Source organism: Sminthopsis crassicaudata, chromosome 1 (genome assembly GCF_048593235.1).
Source record: "Sminthopsis crassicaudata isolate SCR6 chromosome 1, ASM4859323v1, whole genome shotgun sequence".
Lineage (NCBI taxonomy): Eukaryota > Metazoa > Chordata > Mammalia > Dasyuromorphia > Dasyuridae > Sminthopsis > Sminthopsis crassicaudata.
Genome location: NC_133617.1, coordinates 670,074,595 through 670,096,738, shown reverse-complemented (window position 1 = coordinate 670,096,738; position 22,144 = coordinate 670,074,595). Strand labels below are relative to the sequence as shown.

The 22,144-nt window shown below is 40.5% G+C and overlaps 1 protein-coding gene across 1 annotated transcript in view; it reads right to left on the bottom strand.

Moving 5' to 3' along the window:
* BSN (bassoon presynaptic cytomatrix protein) overlaps positions 1 to 22,144 on the bottom strand; it is a 223,985-nt gene that overhangs the window by 113,531 nt on the left and 88,310 nt on the right.

Sequence of the window (22,144 nt, the reverse complement as noted above, 5' to 3'; positions counted from 1 at the left end):
CAACCACCATTTAAAATAAGTGGCCCTTCAACGGCTGGAGGAAAATGGTTTTCTTATGTAATAGAAGTGAAAAGGAACATAGCATAGTAAATGAAAAACCAGAATCAGAACCAAGAATATCTAGGTTCTGATTCTGTTTATAACACATACTGGTTGGGTGACCCCCAGATAAATCATTTAACTTCTCTTAGGCAACTCTCTAAAACTATAAATAATAGGAAAGGTGTGGATTTGCACTGATTGAGTGAGTTTCCTCATCAGGAAGTTTCAATTCTTATGGAATCATAGATCCCTATGTTATAGAAATCTTAGTTATCATGGGATATGGGGCTCTGTGCCTGAAATCCAAGGACCAGCCCAATTCAGAGAAGCTCATCACCAAAAAGTTGATCACTGGGTGATGAGGTTTTTGACCACAGAAACTTGCATAACCTTGGACTTCTTAGTTTTGTCTTCTATAAAATGAGGGGCTTTCATTAAATCGTCTCTAAGTTCCTTCTAGCTCTAAATTGATGATTCTAGAAACTCTTGGAGCCACTAACTAAATGATCTGTAACAGAGATTTATATCACACTCATGAAAATCCAAATCATCTGAAGTCCTTGTTGAGGAGACCTATTCCTTAGGGTTGCTGGGAGGGAAGTGTTTGGTAAATGACATATTATGTGAGTTCTAATTGGGGATAAAAACCCAGAAATCATTTACCCTTCATGTGACTGACCAATAATATGTGTCTCCCTCTCCCTGGTCAATGAGACTAGAATTAGGCCTTTTTTCCCATAAGAACAATTTCAATTTCAAAATTCAAGTGGAGCTTAGGAGAGTCAAAGCCTCAGTAATAAATAATAAATAAATAATAAAGTAATAAATAATACTGAATACCAAGGACTTTAAAATTTTAGAAGCTACCAATCATGAGTTTCAAATCCTGTTCTCTGTACTCCTGCTGGAATGAGCTTTTGGAAGTCTGAAGAGTGGGGCAAAAAAAAAAAAAAAAAGTCCTTCTTTAACCACCCTTTGCAGAAGGGTTCAAAATTTCAGCCACTTATTCTCCACTAGTTGGTGTGCTTTGGTTTTGATGTCACCATCACCATCATGACCCTATGCAGGATATGCTCTCCCCATTCTTCAGGTTCCTTTTTTTTTTTATTATCTTGTCTTATTAGATTGTAAGCTCCTTGAGGGAAAGCATAATCTTTCTTTTTCTTATATGTACTCCTAGCACTTACCACAGTGCCTGGCACATAATAGGTATTTATAATTATTTAGTGTAACATATTATAGCCTATAGAGAAGTAGATAAAACAGACAGAAATAAAGTGACCTCCTTAACACACACACACACACACACACACACACACACACACACACACACACACACAAAACCCAACAATAACATCTCCTAAAATACAGTGGATATTGGGATTCTGAAACTTCATATGGACTTCAACCTATGGGGATGAAATATTTACCAAGAATGCAATTCTAACCCTCAACCAAATCAATGTCCACATGTGGCAGCCTCCTCTAAATTCTGTTCCTCTGTGAAAAGAAAACAAAAGTCCAACTATACTGAGGTCTGTGAACAAGACTGATGAAGGTATCTTCTGCAAGGAGCCAACTTCAGTTCTGATAAAGGCATCACTTCTAAAATATGTAGAGAATTGACTCAAATTTATAAGAATCCAAGTGATAAATGGTCAAAGGATATGAACAATTTTCAGATGAAGAAATTGAAACTATTTCTAGTCATATGAAAAGGTGCTCTAAATAACTATTGATGAGAGAAATGCAAATTAAGACAACTCTGAATTACCATTACACACTTCTCAGTTTATCTAAGATGATAGAAAAAGATAATGACGAATGTTGGAGGGGATGTGGGAAAACTGGGAGATTGATACATTGTTGGTGGAGTTGTGAATACATCCGCCATTCTGGAGAGCAATTTGGAACTATACCCAAAGAGTTATCAAACTTTGCAGTGTACCTACTGGGCTTATATCCCAAAGAGATCTTAAAGAAGGGAAAGGGACTTGTACATACAAGAATGTTTCTGGCAGTCCTCTTTGTGGTGGCCAGAAACTGGAAACTGAGTGGATGCCCATCAACTGGAGAATGGTACATGAATGTTATGGAATATTATTGTTCTGTAAGAAACGACCAGCAGGATGATTTCAGAAAGGCCTGGAGAGACTTGCATGAAGTGATGCTGAGTGAAATGAGCAGGACCAGGAGATCATTATTCATGGCAACAACAAGATCATAAGATGAACAATTCTGATGGACGTGGCTCTTTTCAACAATGAGAGGATTGAGGCCAGTTCCAATGATTTTGTGATGAAGAGAGCCACCTAAACTCAGAGAGAGGACTGTGGGAACTGAGCATGGACCACAACATTGCATTTTCACTCTTCTTTGTTGTTGTTTGCCTGCATTTTATTTTCTTTCTCATTTTTTTCCCTTTTTGATCTCATTTTTCTTGTGCAGCATGATAATTGTATAAATATGCATACATAAAAAGGAGCCAACTTCCAGCACAGCCCTCCACCTCAGGTAAAGGCATTTTCTGTTTTCAGATTTTTCATAATGATTTGCCTTGACTCTCCTCTGCTATCATATTTAGTTTTGTGCATCTTGTATATTGTATTATTAGATCATAAGCTTCCCTATGGTAGGAACTGTCATTTTTTTCATCTCTGTATTCCAAGGGCAGAGCACAAGGTCTTAAATGTAGTAAGTGCTTAATAAATACTGGCTGAATGTGAATTTGGACACTGGAGTTAGAGATAGCCCAGGGAAAGGGAATTACAGTGACTAGGGACGTTGAAATATTGGGAACTGAAGGAGAGAAAGATGGCCAGCCTTATTATCTAAGCACAGACCAGTTCAAAATATCCCAGGATTTGTGGCTGAAAGGGTTCTTAGAGATTATCTATCTGGTCCAGCCCCCTCATTTTATTTTTATCATTTTCTAAAATAAGTATTACTGATGACTTGTTTTTACATTACAGTTATTTCTGGAAATACTGTTATCCTCCTTCCTCTCCTCCCCCATTGAACCTTCGAACAAAGAAAAAGATGGAAAACTTGTTAAAAAGTTGAATCAGACAATATGTACAACATTCTGCCCTCTGCCAAAAGGGAAAAAAGGCATATTTCATTAACTTTTCTCTGGGACCATTGTTGATTTTTCAGTTACTCAGGATTTGACTTCCTTTTAAGTGATATTTGCAATCACAATTATTGCAAATTTACAATTATTGTATATACTGTTCTTTGTTTCTACTTATTTCATTCTGCATTAGTTCATACACATCTTTGCACATTTCTCTGAATTCCTCCTACTCAGCATGCTTTAGCAAATAACAATATTCTATCATATTCTTACCTTAGTTTTTTTCCCACTTTTTTTTTTATTTTATAATTATAACTTTTTTTTTGACAGTACATATGCATGGGTAATTTTTTACAACATTATCCCTTGCACTTACTTCTATTCAGATTTTTTCCCTTCCTCCCCAAACCCCTCCCCCAGATGGCAGGCAGTCTTATACATGTTAAATATATTACAGTATATTCTAGATACAATATATGTGCGTAGAACCGAATTTCTTGTTGCACAGGAAGAATTGGATTCAGAAGGTAAAAATAACAGTTTACACTCATTTCCCAGTGTTCCTTTTCTGGATGTAGCTGATTCTGTCCATCATTAATCAATTGGAATTGGATTAGCTCTTCTCTATGTTGAAGATATCCACTTCCATCAGCATACATCCTCGTACAGTATCATTGTTGAAGTGTATAATGATCTTCTGGTTCTGCTCGTTTCACTTAGCATCAGTTGATGTCTCTATAAAATCACATGGAAGTATTTACATGGCTGGAATCGTCTACCTCCTTGTCTTTGTCTCCTGGATTTTCTGCTTTTTTTAAGTCCAAACTAATATTAGCTTTCCCAATCCCTCTTTCTTCTAGCATTCCTCTGCTCATTGTTTCTATTTATCTTGTACAGAACTTGCTTGTACATATTTGTTTATATGTTGTCTCCCTGTTAGACTGTAAGCTTCTTGAGGAAAGGGACTATCTTTTTCATTTCTTTGTATCCTGAGCAAACAGCATAGTGTCTGGCATATAATAATTAATAAGAAATAATAATATATAAAATATAATAATAGTATTATTAATAAATGTTTATTGATTGACAAGTAGATAGAGTGAGCCCTGGATCCCAAAAAAAGTAAAGGCGGGAACTCTGTGAAATTTGAAAAAGCCAGTGCTACTTCAAAAAATGAAAACTGGCTTGTGGAACTTTGTACAGGCTAAAAAAAGAAATACCACAGCTTCCAAAAAAGGTTTCAGGAAATGGACAAATGCCCTTTTCATAATGGAATACGTAAAGGAATCAAGAATACTGTGGGGACATCCCTAACTTCATCAGGACATCCATGCCCTAGCAAGCCCTTGGAGGCCTGGACAGTGGTCAAAGATGGACCAGGGATTGACCCAGCATGGCCCTTGTGAATGGCCTGATACTTTGGCAGTGCTGTAGCAAGGCTTCCAGGAACTGCCAGGAATGTACACGAAGACCCAAGAGAGTATTGGCTCAGGAGATAATCCCAGCTTTTAGTAAAGTAAATGCTTCTGAAAAGTGAAGTTTTCATAAAAGAAAATACCACTCTACCTTTCCCACTGTTTAGGAAGCCAAAACCTACATTTGGAGCAACGGCTTTCTTAAAGGATTCTAAATAAGGAGCTCCATGTTTTCCTATCGAGCAGTAAGTCAGTCCCTCCTACAACTTCCAACCATTTCAACATCCCTGCAGACTTTTGCATTCTTCGCAGTTAGGAAATGCCAGTGAGTCTTGACATTCAAGGATTTCTGCAGCTTCTAAAATGGAATGTAACCTGGCCTGCCCCCGTCTCTGAAAAACCCGACTGTGACTTCTCCCGGGGTCTTCCTTCCCCGACTCCTCTTGGTCTGGAGATAATCCTGGGCTCCCAAAGGTTATTACAGGAGGGAACAAGATCTGGCAAGTACTACCAAGATGGAAAAGCAAAGATGGCCAAGCAATGGACTCTCTTAAATATTGCCTAAGAACACTTCTACTGATGTTCAAAGGTCCTGTTTGGATCACAAGGTCATGGACTACTTTAGCCAGAGCATCTCAACTAAGGCATCAAGGGGTTACAATCAGTAGGATTGGAAGGAGGGCCCATGACAACAAAAACATGGATCTTTTTAAGGATTAAGGAAGATCATGGGATGGGAGATCTAGAGCTGAAAGGTCATCAATTTAACCCCTTCATTTCATAGTTGAGAAAAAAGAGGACCAGGGAAGTTAAGTAATTTTACACACCAGTAGGAGGTTAAGTAATTTTACACACTAGTAATGTCAAGGACAGGGTTTGAACCCAGTCTTCCAGAACTCCAGAGCCAGTCCTTTGGCTAAGAGAGCAAACATAGATTAAAAACTACTTTGTTTTTCTTGTCAGCTGGAAACATTTAAGAACAGGGATTCACTCTAAGGAATCTGAATGTCCAGAAGTTCCTCTTTAAATTCTGGGATCCCAAAAAAGGGGGATCAATCAGCCCCCACCTTCTAGCTCCATTTGAGAGAGGAGGGAAGTAGCAAAACAAGGCCTAAGATATCAGCTCAAAAACCAAACAGTGGGGTTAGAGCTGGGTTTTAAAAGGTAGAGAATGGGTTATATAAGGAGAGAGCATGACTGGCTATAGGGAGAAAATGCACCTATGAAACCTTAGAAACCAACATCTTCACTTAACAGAGGAAGAACCTGAGGCTCAAAGATACTTTCACTTGATGTTGTTTATAAATAGCAATGCCACTATTCAAACGCCAGGCCTTTGATTCCAAATCCAGAGCTGACCCCTCCACCCCCCCATTGCTGTGTGCTTCTTGAAGAGCTACGCTTGGAACATCTGGGGGGGGGGTGTTCATTCGTTTGTTTTGTTTTAGTCTAACAACAATTCATCAAGCATTTATTAAGTAATAACCATTTACAAGGTTCTGTGCTAGGTGCTGGAGACAGAAGGATGAAAAATAAGAAATCTTCTGCCCTGAAGGAGTTGCAATCTATTAGCAGGGAAAGACACAGACATAATAAGCACAACACAAGGTAGAGTATTATCAATTTTATCTTTTTTTTAAAAAAGCTTCTTACTTTGACTAGGAAAGTTGTTTGTTGTTATTGTTTTCACCCCCCAAATGCCCCTGGTGATAGCTCCAATAGGACCTAGGTAACAAATGCACATTGCTTCTGGCTAATGTAAAAGCCAGAGATTATGCAGACATCAATTATTACTCCTGATGCTTCAATGGATCCATGATCTTGGGACTTCTTCCACAAGGATGAATCCCAATCCATTCATATATTCCTATCCTTTTCCATATACTCCTAAAGTATCCCCATAAAAGAACCCTCCAGTATGTTTCAGGCCTGGCTTTATGTGGGTCTGTTACCAACAGAATACTTGAGTGTATCTATCCACCTTTTAGCCAATATTCTCACTACATGACATATATATATTCCTAGGTGGCATTTTTTACTTTTGCATTTTTTTGTTGTTGTTCAATTGTGGGTTTTTGGTGTTTTTTTTTTTTGTATTATGTGTCTCTTCATGACCCAATGTTTGGTTTTCCTGGCAAAGATGCTGGAGTGGTTGGCCATTTCCTTCTCCAGCCCACTTTACAGATGAGGAAACTGAGGCAAACAGGATAAAGTGAATTTCCTGGAAACACAGCTAGTAAGTGTTTAAGGGCAGATCTGAACTTGTCTTCCTGATTCCAAGCCCCAGAGCTCTATCCACTGAACCACACATCTGTATTTAACATCACAATATTATAATAATTATCATTTTATTATAATATACTTCTCACAGCAGCCTTGTGAGGTACAAGAACTATAACTAGAATAGGGCAATTGGGGATTTATACTTGGGCACTGAAATTTAGAGGTTACTGATAGCATAGTTTAACACCTAAGCAGAAAGAATTAGGTAAGAAGGAAGCTATATGATAAAATGCTTCCTCCTTAGGTAAATTCCTCCCTAACCCAAATGTATCCCTTATCTCAGCTTAGCCCAGGCAGTGGCCTTTTGAGTAATGGGATCCCTACTCTGGAGTGATGCCCAAAGTTGTCCCCCAGCCAAATGACTCCGTGTGTCAAAGATGGCTTTGTGTGTCATTTTGTGCTGCTGGCCCCAAGTGCCAAAATTGCCATTTACAGCTCTGGGGAGTATACGCATTAGCACCATTTTATAGCTGAGGAAATAGTAACAGACAATGGAAGTAAGGCAGGATCCCTCAACTCATTTAATGTTTGTTTTCTCTACCAAGGAAAATAGCCTTCAGATTTGGAAGTAAAAAAACAAAAATAGAAAACAGAATTGAAACCTGAGATAAGTAAGGTGAGACAGACTCTTACTGCCCTCAATATGTTTAAATCACCAATCCTGGATGAACTACATTCCAAGCAATGAAAGAAATCATGAAAGTGACTGCTCAGACATTGTTAGCGATCTCTGAAAAGTTGTTGAGAATAGGAAAGGTGAGATGGCAACAGTCTCATTTTTCAAAAAGGGAAATAGAGGTTATTCAAGTTATTGGCCATTGAGCTGAACTTCAATACCTGCCCTAATTCCAGAGCATTTTATTAAAGAAATGGTACTTGGGAAGGGAAGTAATCACAGTCACTAAGAGCCAGCCAAGTTTCAAAAATAAAAAGTTATGCCAGACTAACTTCAATGAATTTTTTAACAAGGTCACTGGACTGATAGATTAAGAGAAAGACTAGACCAGGGATGTTGGGTTTCAGCAGGGTTCCCATGAAATCCCTGAGGACAAGATGGAGAAATGTAGACTGGCTGGCTTCAAATACGTTAGAGAGGGATTTAGAATTGGTTCAAAGACCTGAGTCAAATAGCGGCTGATAAATGAATTGAGGTCATCATGGAGGGCTGGAGGATTGTCTAAAGGTCTATCCTGGGAAGGACAGATGCCATGACAAACTGGAATTAGGAGCTGAACCTGATAAGATGAAATTTCAGAGGGATCATTGTAAAATCCTACAGCTGATTTGAAAAAAAATCAGCTGCATAAGTAGGAAAGGAAGAAGGTATAGATCACTGAGTCTGACATTGGCAGAAGCATGTCCAATAAGGAAGTGGAGTCTCACTGCTGGTTGGACGCATCTGGAGTAATAGGTTCTGTCCTCGGTGGTGCAAGTCAAGCACAATCAGAAAGATGTGAAGTTCCTGGAAGCCCATATGAGCCATCCTGGCAAGGACTGAAGAAATTGGGGGTGCTGAGCCCAGAGAAGTACTGAAGGGCTACTCCATGGGAAGAAGCTAATGCCTGGTGCTGCTTGGCCCCTAAGGTTAGACAAGGAATAATAGCAGGAACTGCAGAAAGGCAGAATTCAATCCAACATAGGTCTTCCTAACAAGAAAGAGGAGACCAGAAGGTAGTGAGCTTCCCATTGATGGAAGAGATCTCTCTGGAAGGGCTTCTTGCGCAGGGAATAGTCACACTCTGACCTGTGAGTTTCCTCCCCATTCAGAGAGTGTGATTTTTAATGGTACTAAGGTTCACAGGTATTCAGTGATTTGTTTGTGGTCACATGACTGTAAGCAGTAAGGAATACTTCATCTTCTGACTCCAAAGCCATGAAGCTCTGAGTTCAATCCTGCCTTACACACTTATTAGCCCTGTGCCTCCAGAGAAGTCACTTGATGACTACCTGCCTCAATTTCCCCATCTGCAAAAACTTAATTCTAGCACCTGTCTCCCAAGGTAGCTGTGAAGGTCAAATGAGAGAATAAATGTGAAGTTCTCTGCAAACCTTCGTGTTACGACCTGAGTGTTTGCTACTCTTGTTGCACCAAACCCCCTCCCAAGAACCCTCTCAATAGGACCAAAGGTCAGAATCTGTTAGGATTACTGCTGGAACTCTATCTTCCTAGAAATCAGCCAGAGTCAGGATCACTAAACGTCTTTATTCTTGATCTTTTATGGTCAAGGTCAGGGGGTTAGGTCTAGCAATCTCACACACATCTTCCTCCCTCAAACGCCACAAGAGACTGACTCAGCGTCAGCGTCTCAATTTCTCCTTCCTCGTACTCCTCCCACACATGTCACTTCCCCCTCTTTGTCCCACCAATCAAATCAGAACAGAACAGCTGGGGAGGGTCAACCTTCAAACAAGTTAATAGGGAACTGTCCAATTGGCAATTAGTCTCACGTGCTTCATTATCCAAGTGCATTGCTCAGTTCTAGCCCTTTACAGATTACAAGGTGAGAACTCAGGTTGTCTGGACAAGTCTTGGACTTTACATATTATATTGATGGATTTATGTTTCAAGGTCATGACCACCCTATGTTCTAAATCAAAAGAAAGGGGGAGATGTTAGGATTACAAGGTGAGAACTCAGGCTGACTTGACAGTTCTCTGGCTCACACCTTTGGTTCGGGCCTTTAAAGGGAGTTTACACTTAGAAATTCTAAGAGGAGAAAGCTCATTGGTTGAAGTATTTTCTCACAAGCCCCGTTGAGTTTTCACTACAATTTCTGCTAGGATAAAAGAGGAGGGTAGAAGGCCAAAGAGTGAGTCAAGTCTTGGACAGAGTAAGAGTCGAGTCTGGAATTGAGTTGAGCCAACAGATCTCCTCCCAGAGAGCGATCGGCAGTTTCTGGAGACGACAGGACTTTATAAGAATCCAAGCCAGGAAGCAAGCCCAATTGCAATGAAGAAGTCAAGGGGACAGTAAATCAGGAAGCCCAAGGAAATCAATAGAGCTGATGTCTGAGAGAGCAATCCCCATGCCAGTTTATCTTAGAATCTCAGGCTCATAGGACTTGGAGCAGGAAAAATCCATTACTCTCCATCTGATCCAAATCCTTCAATTGGCAGAAAAGGAAACAGGCCCACCTGAGACGTTAAGTGACTTGCCCATGATGGTCATACAGCAAGTACTGGAATCAGGATTTGAACACCTGGCATCCAAGATCTAGGACCATAGTGACATCCTACTTTGCTGAACCCCATCCAAGTCATCTTCTCCACCACTTTAGGGTTCCCAGTGGGAAGAAGGGCAAAGCTGGCAGCTGAGCCCTCAGACACTCACCCTCAGTCTCTTGTATTGTCAGGCTCAATTCATGACCCTACAAGCTCTGGGGAAGTCCTCAATGTTGCACCCTAGGAAGAGGGCAAAAAAAGAGAAGTCCCCTCCCCTAAAAATCAATAAATATGTAATAAAAAGCGATGGTGGGGGCAAGAGAGGGCAGACCCAAATCAGCTTATAGAGGAAAGTCTGGTGATCCCAGAGAGACCTGCAACAATGGATTTAGAGGACCTCTAAGTTCCTGCTCCCACATGCATATGCAACCCTTAAGAGACTGGATCTGAGGAAACTGCCCCATTGGACTGTTCTTTATTATGGGACTAGGGAGCTGGTTTTGGTTTCCACTTTCACTTTTCCATTACTCTCATAAGTGTCTTGTGGTGAGAACTCTTAATACACTAAAACCGCAACAAATTACCTGCACCAATAGGGAACAGGGCCAACCAGAATTTGGAAAACCTCTGAGGCACATAATATTTTGTAAGGAAATATAATTTTGTTATTTCTAACTGGAGAGGTAGTGTGGGAAAGTGAAAATAGCCCTGCTCCTGAGTCAAAAGACAGAGATTTGACTCCAGGGTCCACCATTTGCCGATTATGTGACCTTGCACAAGTCATTTAATTTTATTGTTGTTGTGTGACTCTTTGTGACCTTATTTGGAGTTTTCTTACAAAGATACTGGAAGTATTTGCCATTTCCCTCTCTAGCTCATTAGGATGATAAAGGGCTATATCACTACAGGCTGCAAAGATAGGGATTGGACTTGTGATTTCACTGGTCTGAGGAAGTCCTAGGTAGGGAACATCTATCAGGGCAGGGCAGGACCTTCTCTGCACTCCATCTACTCTTTTCCCCGCCCCCTTAAGGCAATTGGGAGTAAGTGGCTTTCCCAGGGTCACACAGCCAGGAAGTGTTAAGTGTCTGAGATCAGATTTGAATTCAGGTCCTCCTGACTTCAGGGCTGGGGCTCAATCCACTGCCCCACTTAGCTGCCCCCACCCCATATATTCTTTTTTTTTTTTTTTAATTTTTTTTAATTCATTTTTCCAAATTATCCCCTCCCTCCCTCCATTCCCTCCCCCCGATGGCAGGTAATCCCATACATTTTACATGTGTTACAATCCCACCCCATATATTCTTAAAGGGGGGCCTAAAACCCTGGGAAGTTGATTCACATTCCTGGTTAGAGTCACAGTGTGAATACAGACCTACTTTTTTTGAGGACTAGTTCTCTATTCTCTATACCAGGGGTGTCAACCTCAAGTAGAAAGAGGGCCACTAATCCATATATATTGCAGTCCTAAAATGTGATAATAGCCATGTTTATTAAAAATTTTTGGTTATACATTTCCCAATTACATTTTAATCTGGTTCAAGTCACACTCTGGAGTGTTCCAGCCCCATATTTGACACTTCTGCTCTACATCATGCTGCCTCTCTTGCTGCTATTATTATTATTATCATAATTATTATCATCATTACATACAATGACACTACATGTTACCGAGAAGTTGTGACAGACCTGCTTCAATGAACAGTTTAGAATCCTTTGTAATTAGTATTTTGTGTACAAATTGGTGCTACTGAGAGTTGGTAATAATTTCCTTCCCTTGGGTAGATTTAATTGCTTTAAAAAAAAAAAAAATGTAACCCCAGCCCTTCTTTGTCGAATTTTGAATTACTGAGACTTTATTGCAGTACATTAAAGGAACACCCCACCTTGATGTTCTTAAATCTATTAAGCAAAAACATAAGTTTTGATGAAATAATATCATAGTGGGTGATTGTATATACTTTCCTGGGGAAGTGATGGTTAGCTATAGCTGATGTTAGAGAGGAGCTGAGCTGACATGAGGAGTGGAATGCCCAGGGCACAAGACCTGATTGAGGTGCTAAATGGAATGGAAACCACTTGGACAAAGCATCCTAGGTAGAAGACACTGGGAAAAGGCATCTGGGCAGTAAGTCAAGTGGTGGACAGATGAACTGATGGTACAGCAGGGCTTTACGACAATACAATAATAATTGCAACATTAGTACAAAACAATGCTGGTTGGGGCAATATTATTAAATAGATATGCATGTGTTTACATAGATTGTGGTAGAGCATTTAGTGGTGTCCTTTTGGTGCTCTTCAAGAAGGAAGGGAATAGCCAACTTACATACATACATACATACATACATACATATATATATATATATATATATATATACACATACACCCATATGTATATATATATGCATATATATACATATATATTTGTTGTTCTGCTTGTCCAATTCTTCATGATCCAATTTGAAGTTCTCTTGGCAAAGAATACTGGAGTGGTTTGCCATTTCCCTTTCTAGCTCATTTTACAGATGAGGAAACAGAGGAGGCCAACAATACTGTGATTTACCCAGGGTCCTACAGCTAATATGTTTCTGATATTGGATCTGAATTCAGGCCTTCCTGACTCTAGGTCTGGTACTCTATCCACTGTACCACCTATATATTCTCACATACATAAACACACATACAAGCACCTGGAGGGTAAAAAATGAAATACAATCTGTGAGTCAGATTTATTAATTTTATTGTTCAGTTTTGATGAATTGTTCCATTCCCCCCTTTCTCAATTTGCTACAAAGAATAACTCAATGGGTAGGGAAGGAGTGGAAAATATATTCAGAAATGGAAGTAACATGAGAAGGGAGAAGATGATTCTGAATATTTTTAAGTATATGAAAACACTGAGCTAAGGTCCAAAGAAGAGCTCTGAGAAGATAACTCCTACCCATTTCTTTGCAGAATTGGGAAACATTCATATAATAACAGTCTTTTTCTGTTAGTTTTTCTGAAATTGTTTTTCCTTTCCTTTTTATTTTTACTATAAAGGATAATTCTCTGGGAAGGGGAAGGAAGAGAACTCCATTGGGAAATGTACATAGCATGAAAACAAATTTTATCAAGCAAATATATTTTAATTTTTAAAAAGTAGATTGTGTCAGGACCAATAATGAAGCTTGCTGCTCATGTCCTGACAGAGAGGTGATGGACTCACAGTAGAAAATAAGAAATATTTTTTGGAAGTGGCCAATGCTGGAATTTGTTTTGCCTGACAAGACATATTTGTTACAAGGTTTTGTTTTTGTTTTTGTTTTTGTTTTTTTCCATTCAGGGAGATGCAAAAGAAAGAAAATAAATTTCTATCCATTGAAAAAAACAAAAGGTAATTTTAAAAATTTGAGAATAGATTATGCCAGAAAAAAAGGGTTACTTCAAAGGTTACTTAAAAATGAAAAATACTTGTCTAGCCATTGGTAATCTAACACCTTCTTCATTTATTCATTAAGACTTAGGTTTCCCCTAATCCACAAATGATCCCAGGACCTGCCTAACAGGAAGCATACAAAACCAGATAAGATAAAGGAGGAAAGCAAAGGTTTGTCCAGCTAGTCCTGCTGTGTCCCAGCTTCAGAAGCAACAAGGATGAAAGTTAATTCCAATCTAGCAGTTCGTGGCTGCCCAGGCTGGAGCCAGAGGCTTTGTCCCAAGACGGGGCAGAGGTTAAGGAAGTCTTCAGCCAACAAAGGAGCTTGGTCACTAGTTTCAGTGACCAAGAGATTTGTGATTCCTCCTTCCTATGCCCCAGATATAAGCCGGCCAAACCTGAGTTAGCCACTGGTCTGAAGAAGTCCCAGGCCTCCCAAACACATCCCCTGGAGCCCTTGGGTGATGGGGCCCTCTGAACAGCTCAGCTGGTCCTTGGGACCATCTCCTAGTGTTCCAGCCCAATAGGACCTCCCATGTCTGGAACACATCGAAGGCCTTTCAAGAACTGCGGGGCATCTTCCCGACTTCGAGCATGGGAAGGTCCAGGCACACAGCAGCTGTTACTGCTGTGCTTCCCACCAGTGACTCTCTGGCCCCGGCCTAGGTCAGTCATGCTCATCTCTGGGCCACAGACACCAAGTGCTACTTGGATCAGAAAGTCTGTTTTATGATGTTCCGGGATTTCCCTTCCCTTGTAGTAAGGGAGGATGCCCAGGAGCAACCCTGGGGAACACCGTCAGTGCCAGCTCCAGGACGGGGTGGAGGGGCCCCACCACTAGCATGGGAGAGAATGGACCAGACTTGGGTCGGGTTTCCCAGATTCCCTGATGGCGCTGGCCCCATTGCACATGACCCCACAGTGGGATGGCCATCTTGGCACCTCTCTACCCTGCCTGGCCCTCTCGGGAGGGAAATCTTTTCTATTCCACAATTCCTCGGCTCCATCTGCCATCATTTTTCAGTTCCTGCTGTCTGCTTTAGGGTTCCAGAGGCTGATCAGCATGAGCCCAAGGGCACATCTTGGCTCTTCCCCATTACCGCCTGTCCATCCTCTCTCAGGGACAGCTGGGAAGGAGGAGAGGGCGGGGGTCCTGCCTTGGCTATGGCCTCCAAACCTAGGCCGGGGAGTCATTATATAATGCTGAGTCAGCTTCTTCCGTAGCCTCCCTGCCACCTTTGGCCAGGGGATACATCATCCTGCCTGTCAGCCCCTTTCCAGGGCTGTTATTGAAGGAGGGAGAATAAAACAGCAAAGCCCGATTGGCCATCCCCACCCAGGAGGCAGCCACGCCCAGGAGCCAACAACTCCACAAACATTTAATTCATTTTAGAATTAAAATATTCATTACTTAAAATTTAAAATAGCTCTTATTAAAACATTTTATGGATGTCTCTTTGTTTTCACATCCCAATGACTTCCAGATATAGCCTGCCCCATACACAGCCAAAAAAAAGTCTTATGTAACAACAATAAAAAACCAATTATACAAAACCAACCAACAACATTTTGTCAGCACAGTTCTCCAGTGTTCAAGGAAACAAGGGAAATACACTCCTTATATCTTCTTCAGGACAAAGACTGGTCATTGCACTTCTGTTGAATACCCTCTTAACTGAGACCAGCAAACATTTATTAAGCACTTACTATGTACAAGAACCTTTTGCTCAAAAGTGGAATATAAAGATAGATACAACACAGGCCCAAAAACAACATAAATAATTTCCACGTTTGAATTCAGTGCAAATGAGAGTCGAGGCAAAAAAAAAATCTGAGAAATCACTTTGGGGCTGGGGCTTAGGAATAGGGAAGGGACAAGAATTAAAGGTCAGTGGAGAAGATAGCTTCCAGTTTGGGAGCCTTAGTGATAGAGTACAAAAAAAAAGCTGAACTACTAGTCAAGGGATTTAGGTTTAAATTTTGGCTTCCTCAGTGTTGTGTAATACAGCAAGTAACATAACCTCACTGGGCCTCAATTTCTCACTTGTAAAATAGGAAGAATAACACTTCTATTGCCTCTCTTATTGGGATGTTACTGGGCAAAATGTTATGTAAACCTTAAAGCACCATAGAAGTATAAGCTACTACTATTACCGGGATGGGAGACAAGTTGAATGGTATATTCTGAGCATGAAGAACAAGGTGAGGAAAAGGACAGAGGAGGAAGAGGGCAGGATGAAAATGGGGAATAAAGTAGCCCAATTTGACTAGAACATAGAGCATATGAGGATGAGCAGCATAAAATAAAGCTGGAAAGGTACTGGGGTAGTGTGGAGAGTCTTGAATTCAAGATCAGAAGTATATTAGTAGACAAAGGAGAGCCATTGATGTTTTGGGAGAGAAAATTATCATTTTTAGAATAGAAAGATTATTAATATATAACATAATATGTAATAGAAAGATAACTCTGGCAATGGAATGAAGGATGGATTGGAGAGCTCAAACACTGGAGGCAGAAGATGAGTCAATAGGCTAATACAATAATCCAGACCAGAAGTGATGATGAAAATAATAATATTAATGGCTAATATTTATATAGTGCCTTCAGGTTTGTAAAGACTTTACTTATAATTTCATTTAATTCTCAAACAACCTTAGGAGCCAGGTGCTACTATTATCCTCATTTTATAATTGAGAAAATTGAGGCTGAGGATTAGTTAATGTCAGAGGCAGCATTTGAACTCAGGTCTTCCTGACTTTTAAGGCCATTATACTACCTAGATGAGGTTCTAAATTACAGTGGAATACAGAGGAAAGATAGATGTGAGAGATAATGTAGAGATAAAACTGACAATATTTGGCAAATGTTTGGACATGGGACATTGGAAGACCAAAAGGCTGATGATGTTTATGAGGTTTCTGGTCTGACTGGGAGGATATAGTATCATCAACAGAAGGAGAAACGTTAGAGAAAGTGAGGTTCTGGGAGAAAGATCATGAGTTCAGCTTGGGAAATCATCTGACTTGGGAATCATAGCATAAAGGATATAAGTCAAGTCTTAGAAGTAGATGCGATCCCCAAGGGAGAGAGAATAGAGAGAAAAGAGAGCCAAAGGTATAACCTCGGGGGAGGATTTAGCAAAGATAAAAAAGTGGTCAAACATAAAAGTAAAGGAACAAAAGCCAGAGGCCTTTCTGTCCTGAAGACATGTGTACAGTTCTCTTGACAGTCTTATTACAGAGCTGACCGAAAGTCTATCCCAGTTAACAAGGATTTGCTGAGCACAAATAGCCAGCCCTGTCCTAGCTGCTTTGGGGAAGATAGGAAGCTCTGAAGGGCTTACAAACTGAGGAACAATGAAGGGAAAGCCTAAGATGAGAGACTACAAAGTGACATGAGGGGACTGACCATAGTGCTACAGTAGGCATTTAGAGAAAGGAAAGATCATGAGAGCTGGAATAGTCACAGATGATTCAAGGAGGAAGCTGGACTTGAGCTCCAAAGATGGGCAAGGTTTTGTTGGAAGATGGGCAAGAGGGAAAGCATGAAAAAAAGCTTCACAGTTAGAGTGAGCTTGGCGTGGGCAGAGGGTAACAAGGAGACTGGTGTGGTTGGAACCCAGTAGTCGTGTCATTAAGAGGGAAAGATGACATTATTGGATAGCCCAGATATGGAGGGTCTTAATAAAAGGAGGATCTGATGGAGTGAGCAATGGGGATTTTGACCAGAAAAGGAACATGATGAAAATATTATTTTAGAGAGATTAATTTGGGTTTGGGGGGGTTTGGATTAGGGTAAATTTATTTATTTTTAATACACATTGCTTTATGAATCATGTTAGGGGAGAAAAATTAGAGCAAAAGGGAAAAAAACCATGAGAGAGATTAAAAAACAAAAAAAAAAAAGTGTACTCTCCTTAGTTCTTTTTCTGGATGCAGATGGTGTTTTCTGTCCAAAGTCTATTGGAATTGCTTTGGATAGAGAAATTAATTTGATAGTCAACATGGGATAAGAGAGAAGGGAAGAGAATTCAGAAACAGAAGCCAGATGGAAAGTGGCAGCAAAGGAGGCATGAGACTGTGAGGGTCTGGTCTAGGATGATAATGGTGAGAGGACAAAAGAACAGGCAAACTCAAATTGATTGCAAAGATGCAAAGAAACTTGGTGACAAAATGGATACAGGGAATAAGGTTATAGAGCACACTGTGGTATTAGTGGAGTATAGCTGGTGGGAATGAATACAGGAGAGACAACAGGGAGCAGTCCCAAATATCTCCAAAGTTACTAAATCCGGGAAGTAGATAAATGTTTGCATCACTGACAGAAATAGCTGACATTTGTACAGTGATTTAAGGTTTGCAAAGTGCTTAACATACATTAACTGACTTGGTCCTTCACCCAGCCCTGGACTATGGGTGCTATTATCCCTTTTAGAGATGAGGTTAAATGACTTATCCGAGATCCCACAGTTAACACATAGCAGGGTGGGATTCAAATCAAAGTTTTCCTGTTCCCAAATTCATTTTTCTTTTTACTTTATCACAATGCTTCTGGAGAGTTTGGGGAAGAAAAGCCAGTTTGGGAGGGGGCAAGAGGAGAAGCTGTTTGGGATGTATCCATGGCAAACTCAAAACTTGGTATAGTAATCTCAGATACTAGTGGCCAGAGTGGAACAGCTCCTAGGCCTCGAACCTACTCCTTTCACAAGCCTTCAGAGAGAAATATCATTACTTAAAGTCAAGAAAGCCAAGTATACAAACAAGCCTCCTCTGGGGGCTTCCTCCAGTCAACTAGGCTGAAGGCACCATATGCTGTAGAATTGAGGGTGGCAGAAGGGGATGAATTATGAATCCTGGGAGTTGGAACAGTGGCCAGAGAGATATCATATATAATGAGGGGAAAAGGAAATGGGAAGCTAGAAAAGTCCAATAAACTCATGCTCAAAGACAGAAAAAAAAAAAATGGATGCTAGAAAAAGATCAGGAGAAAGGCATTTGGGGCTTTTGAAGGAAGTAGAGAAGGCTTGGTCAGATGTGAATAAAGGTCAAAATGAGCTTTAGGGTACATTTATTTTTGGTTTTTTGGAAGGCAATTGGGGTTAAGTGACTTGTCCAGGGTCACCCTGCTAGGAAGTGTCTAGTTAAGTGTCTGAGATCAAATTTGTACTTAGGTCCTCCTGATTGGCCCTGGGGCCAGTGCTTTAGCTATTGAGCTACCTACTTGCCCCGACAATACATTTATTTTCTAGTGAAGTCAACTGAAATTCCAGACGTTTGCCTTTAACTGCAACTTCTAAACATTACCCTCAATTTATTCATTCATTTGCCTTCTTCCCCTCTTTCAATATTCTAAGTGCAATTCCTTCCATGCCTTTTAGAATAATAAAAATAAAAATCTTGATTCAGGTGTGGGGAAGTGACACTATGAGATCACAGTATGTGAGAGAAACCTCTCCTCTAAATAGGAACTGCTTTTCCCACCTTTTTTTCATATGTGCCATTTGAGCTGTTTAGCAGAGTCTCAAAGGGAAATGTCCTATATTCTACTTTCCTGTTGCTTTCTCACTAGCTATATTTTCCTCCCATTCCAAGCTGGGGATTAGAGAAATTGTAACCCCCAGACCAAAGGCAACAGAAATACAACCATGGAGTCTTCCCAAATCCCAGAACACTGACTGAATCACTCAGCCTTGGTTGACCAGCCCCATCTATTTCAGGACAGGTCCATTCTGGATCTGGGCAGATTTTCCCCAGCTGAAGTTACTCTGTATCCCATATCTAACCCAGAAAAAATCATCACATGTTTCCTGGAGGTTCCGTGCTAGGACCTGTACATATGGAACACTAAAACATGGTCCCTATCCTCAATAAGTCTCTAGTAGGGGAGACAGTCCTGGACACAAAAGGTAAAATAACAATACAGGACTGTACATTAGGATTTCCTAATTGGAAGAAATGGAGTCTAAGTGATGGAGATCCTCAAGGGAGAAAATGCCCTATGGATTAGAATGGTTGGTAATGGTTTCATGAAGAAGATGGTCCTTAAAGGATCAGAACAGTCCTGATTAATAAGTAAAAAGAAAAAGGGAAAATCATCCCAAGCAAGCAGAGGTCCAGAAGTATGGACCCACTTTGCTTAGATGTGGGAGATGAAGATGAACGGGGTCAGTTCCTGAAGGGGTTCCCATGATTCCCTGAAAGCCTGATTGTGGACACAAAGGTTAGGGCTTGTCCCATAAGATAGTCCATGACACAATCCTGCTACATCCCCAGGCTCTCCCCTCTCGACAGCACTTTGCTTATACACCTGTTGTAGATGTTCTACAGATGCAGGTGGAAGCAGACCCGGCTGCAAAGGGATCCAAATTCCACTAAAATAAGCACTCTCCAAAGGAAAATCATTGTCCACAGCTTTAAAAGTGATGATTCAGACCTTCATTATGCCCAAAGATAAAGACGGCCTTGAGCACCATTACATGGAAATCATGGCTCTCCATGGCATCCAGAAGCAGCCACTGGAGCAGAGCAGAGCAAATGCCAGGAAACAATACTTCTCCAAGGAGAAAGGACAATCAATCAACCAATCCAGAGTACTGAACACTTAGAAAGTGTCAGGTGCCCTGCTCAATGCTGACAAGACAAAGGAGACCCTAAATCTCCAAACCAATGTCATCACTGGCTTAATTGGGGGTGTCATCCAAATGGAAGTAAAAAAGGCAAGGCTCAGACAGAAGAGCCAGTGTCTTTAACAGCAGTTGGGTAAACAAAATTTCCCTGGCCAAAAGTGGGGGAAAGTGTTGGAAGACACAACAGGTAAAAGGTAGAAGATACTTGGGAATTTCCTGTCTTCAGCAGATGTTTCCCTAAAATGAATATCTTTGGATTATATAGCTTGAGCATGGCAGCCCAAGAAGCAGAATGAAACTTTTTTTTTTTTTGGCCTAGAGTCAGGTAGTCAATAAGCATCTATTAAGGGCCAGGAACTCTTATACAAAAAGGGATAAAGGACAATTTCTGCCCTCAAGGACCTACTATCTAATATAAGAAACAACAAACAAAGAAATTGGGCAAAAGAGTTATAACATAACATAATTAACAGAGAGAAAGCACTTGAATTAAAGTTCAAGTAAGGGGTTAGGAAAGGTTTCCTGTAATTCCTGGGATTTTAGTTGGGAACTGAAGGAAACCAGGGAAGCCAGGAGGCAGAAATGAAGTGGGAGAGCATTACAAAGCATGGGATTGGGGCAGCTTTGTTCAAAGCCAAGAGATAATGCATCTCTATAAGATGTGGTGAGAGACCAGATAGGGTCCAGGAGGCCTACTTCCAGGCAAGAAAAGGCAAAAGCTTCCCTGAGAGTCTGGAAAGCTGAAGGGGATCTATGAATTTCAATCACGTGGAGATGTTGAGGAATAGGGCCATGACAAGAAGACTACAGCAGATGCCTTGGATGGATAAGCCAGCATTCTCTGCCTAAGAATTTGGTCAAATGAAAAGGCTCTTTAAATTTTTCCCTTCCTCAGAGACTGTGTGAGTTTGAGCTAAATTTATATCCTTAAGTAATCTGGGGTTTGGGAAGGCAAAATGCTTTAGAGATGCAAAATTACAAAATTCACACACAATGGCATAGCATCTTGCTTGGACCTTACAAAAGAACATTGTGGGTGTAGTCAGTCCTTAGGCTTCCCAAAGCTGTTATGTGTGATAAAATATGTTTTCCCCTTGAATCAGGGGGCCAAGTCTGGCTACATCTTTGTGCAAAGCAGAAGCCATTAATTGCTGAGCCTCTAACATTTTCCCACCCTATAAATTTCCAGTGTTGAAACAATACAGTTTTTGACTCCCTATGACACATCTTAATCTTCCAGGCTTTGGATTTGCACCTTGCTTACTATTTAGAGTTGGAAAAATCTTAGAGATATTCTTAGCAGAGATGGGGAAATCAAGGCCCAGAGAAATTATGACTTATCAAAGTCATCCAAGGAGTGACTAGAAAGAAGTAGCAAAGCTTTGATTTAAACTCAAAGTACCTTTGAATCTGAGGCTCTCTTAGGAGGAAATCATGTCCATGCATGAGAGACAGCCTTTGTGCAAAGCCCAACAATGGGAGGTAAAGTATCAGGTATGAAGACAGTGAGATGGGTAGCTTGGCTGTAACATGCATAAAAGGGACTAATGTACTTAAGACTAGGCAAGGTTGAAAAATCTATTCTCTTGCAGATTTTAGCATTTCTCATCAAGCCCAATATTTTTCTTCTTTTCAAGCACCCAATAAGGAATCCACAAAGCACCTGCTCCTCAGATTCAATAACAGCACATGATTGGGAAAACTTCATCATCCTGTATGATGTCCTCCCTCCAAGTCAAATATTCACTCTCTCCTCTGCCTCTCTGATTGGAAGATGGGGCCTGAACTAAAAACCTTCCTTTGTTTTAGGTTATACACATACAATCATATGGAACATATTTCCACGTTAATCATAATATGAAAGAAGAATTAGAACAAAAGGAAAAAATCATGACAAAGAAAAACAAAAACCAAAAAAAAAAAATAGTATGCTTCAATCCGCATTCAGATTTCATAGTTCTTCTCTGGATATGGATAGCATTTTCCATTTTGGAATTGGCTTAGATCATTATATTGCTGAGAAGAGCCAGGTCCATCACAGTTGATCATCACATAATCTTGCTGCTATTGTGTACAATGTTCTTCTGTCCTGCTCACTTCACTCAACATCATTCATGTA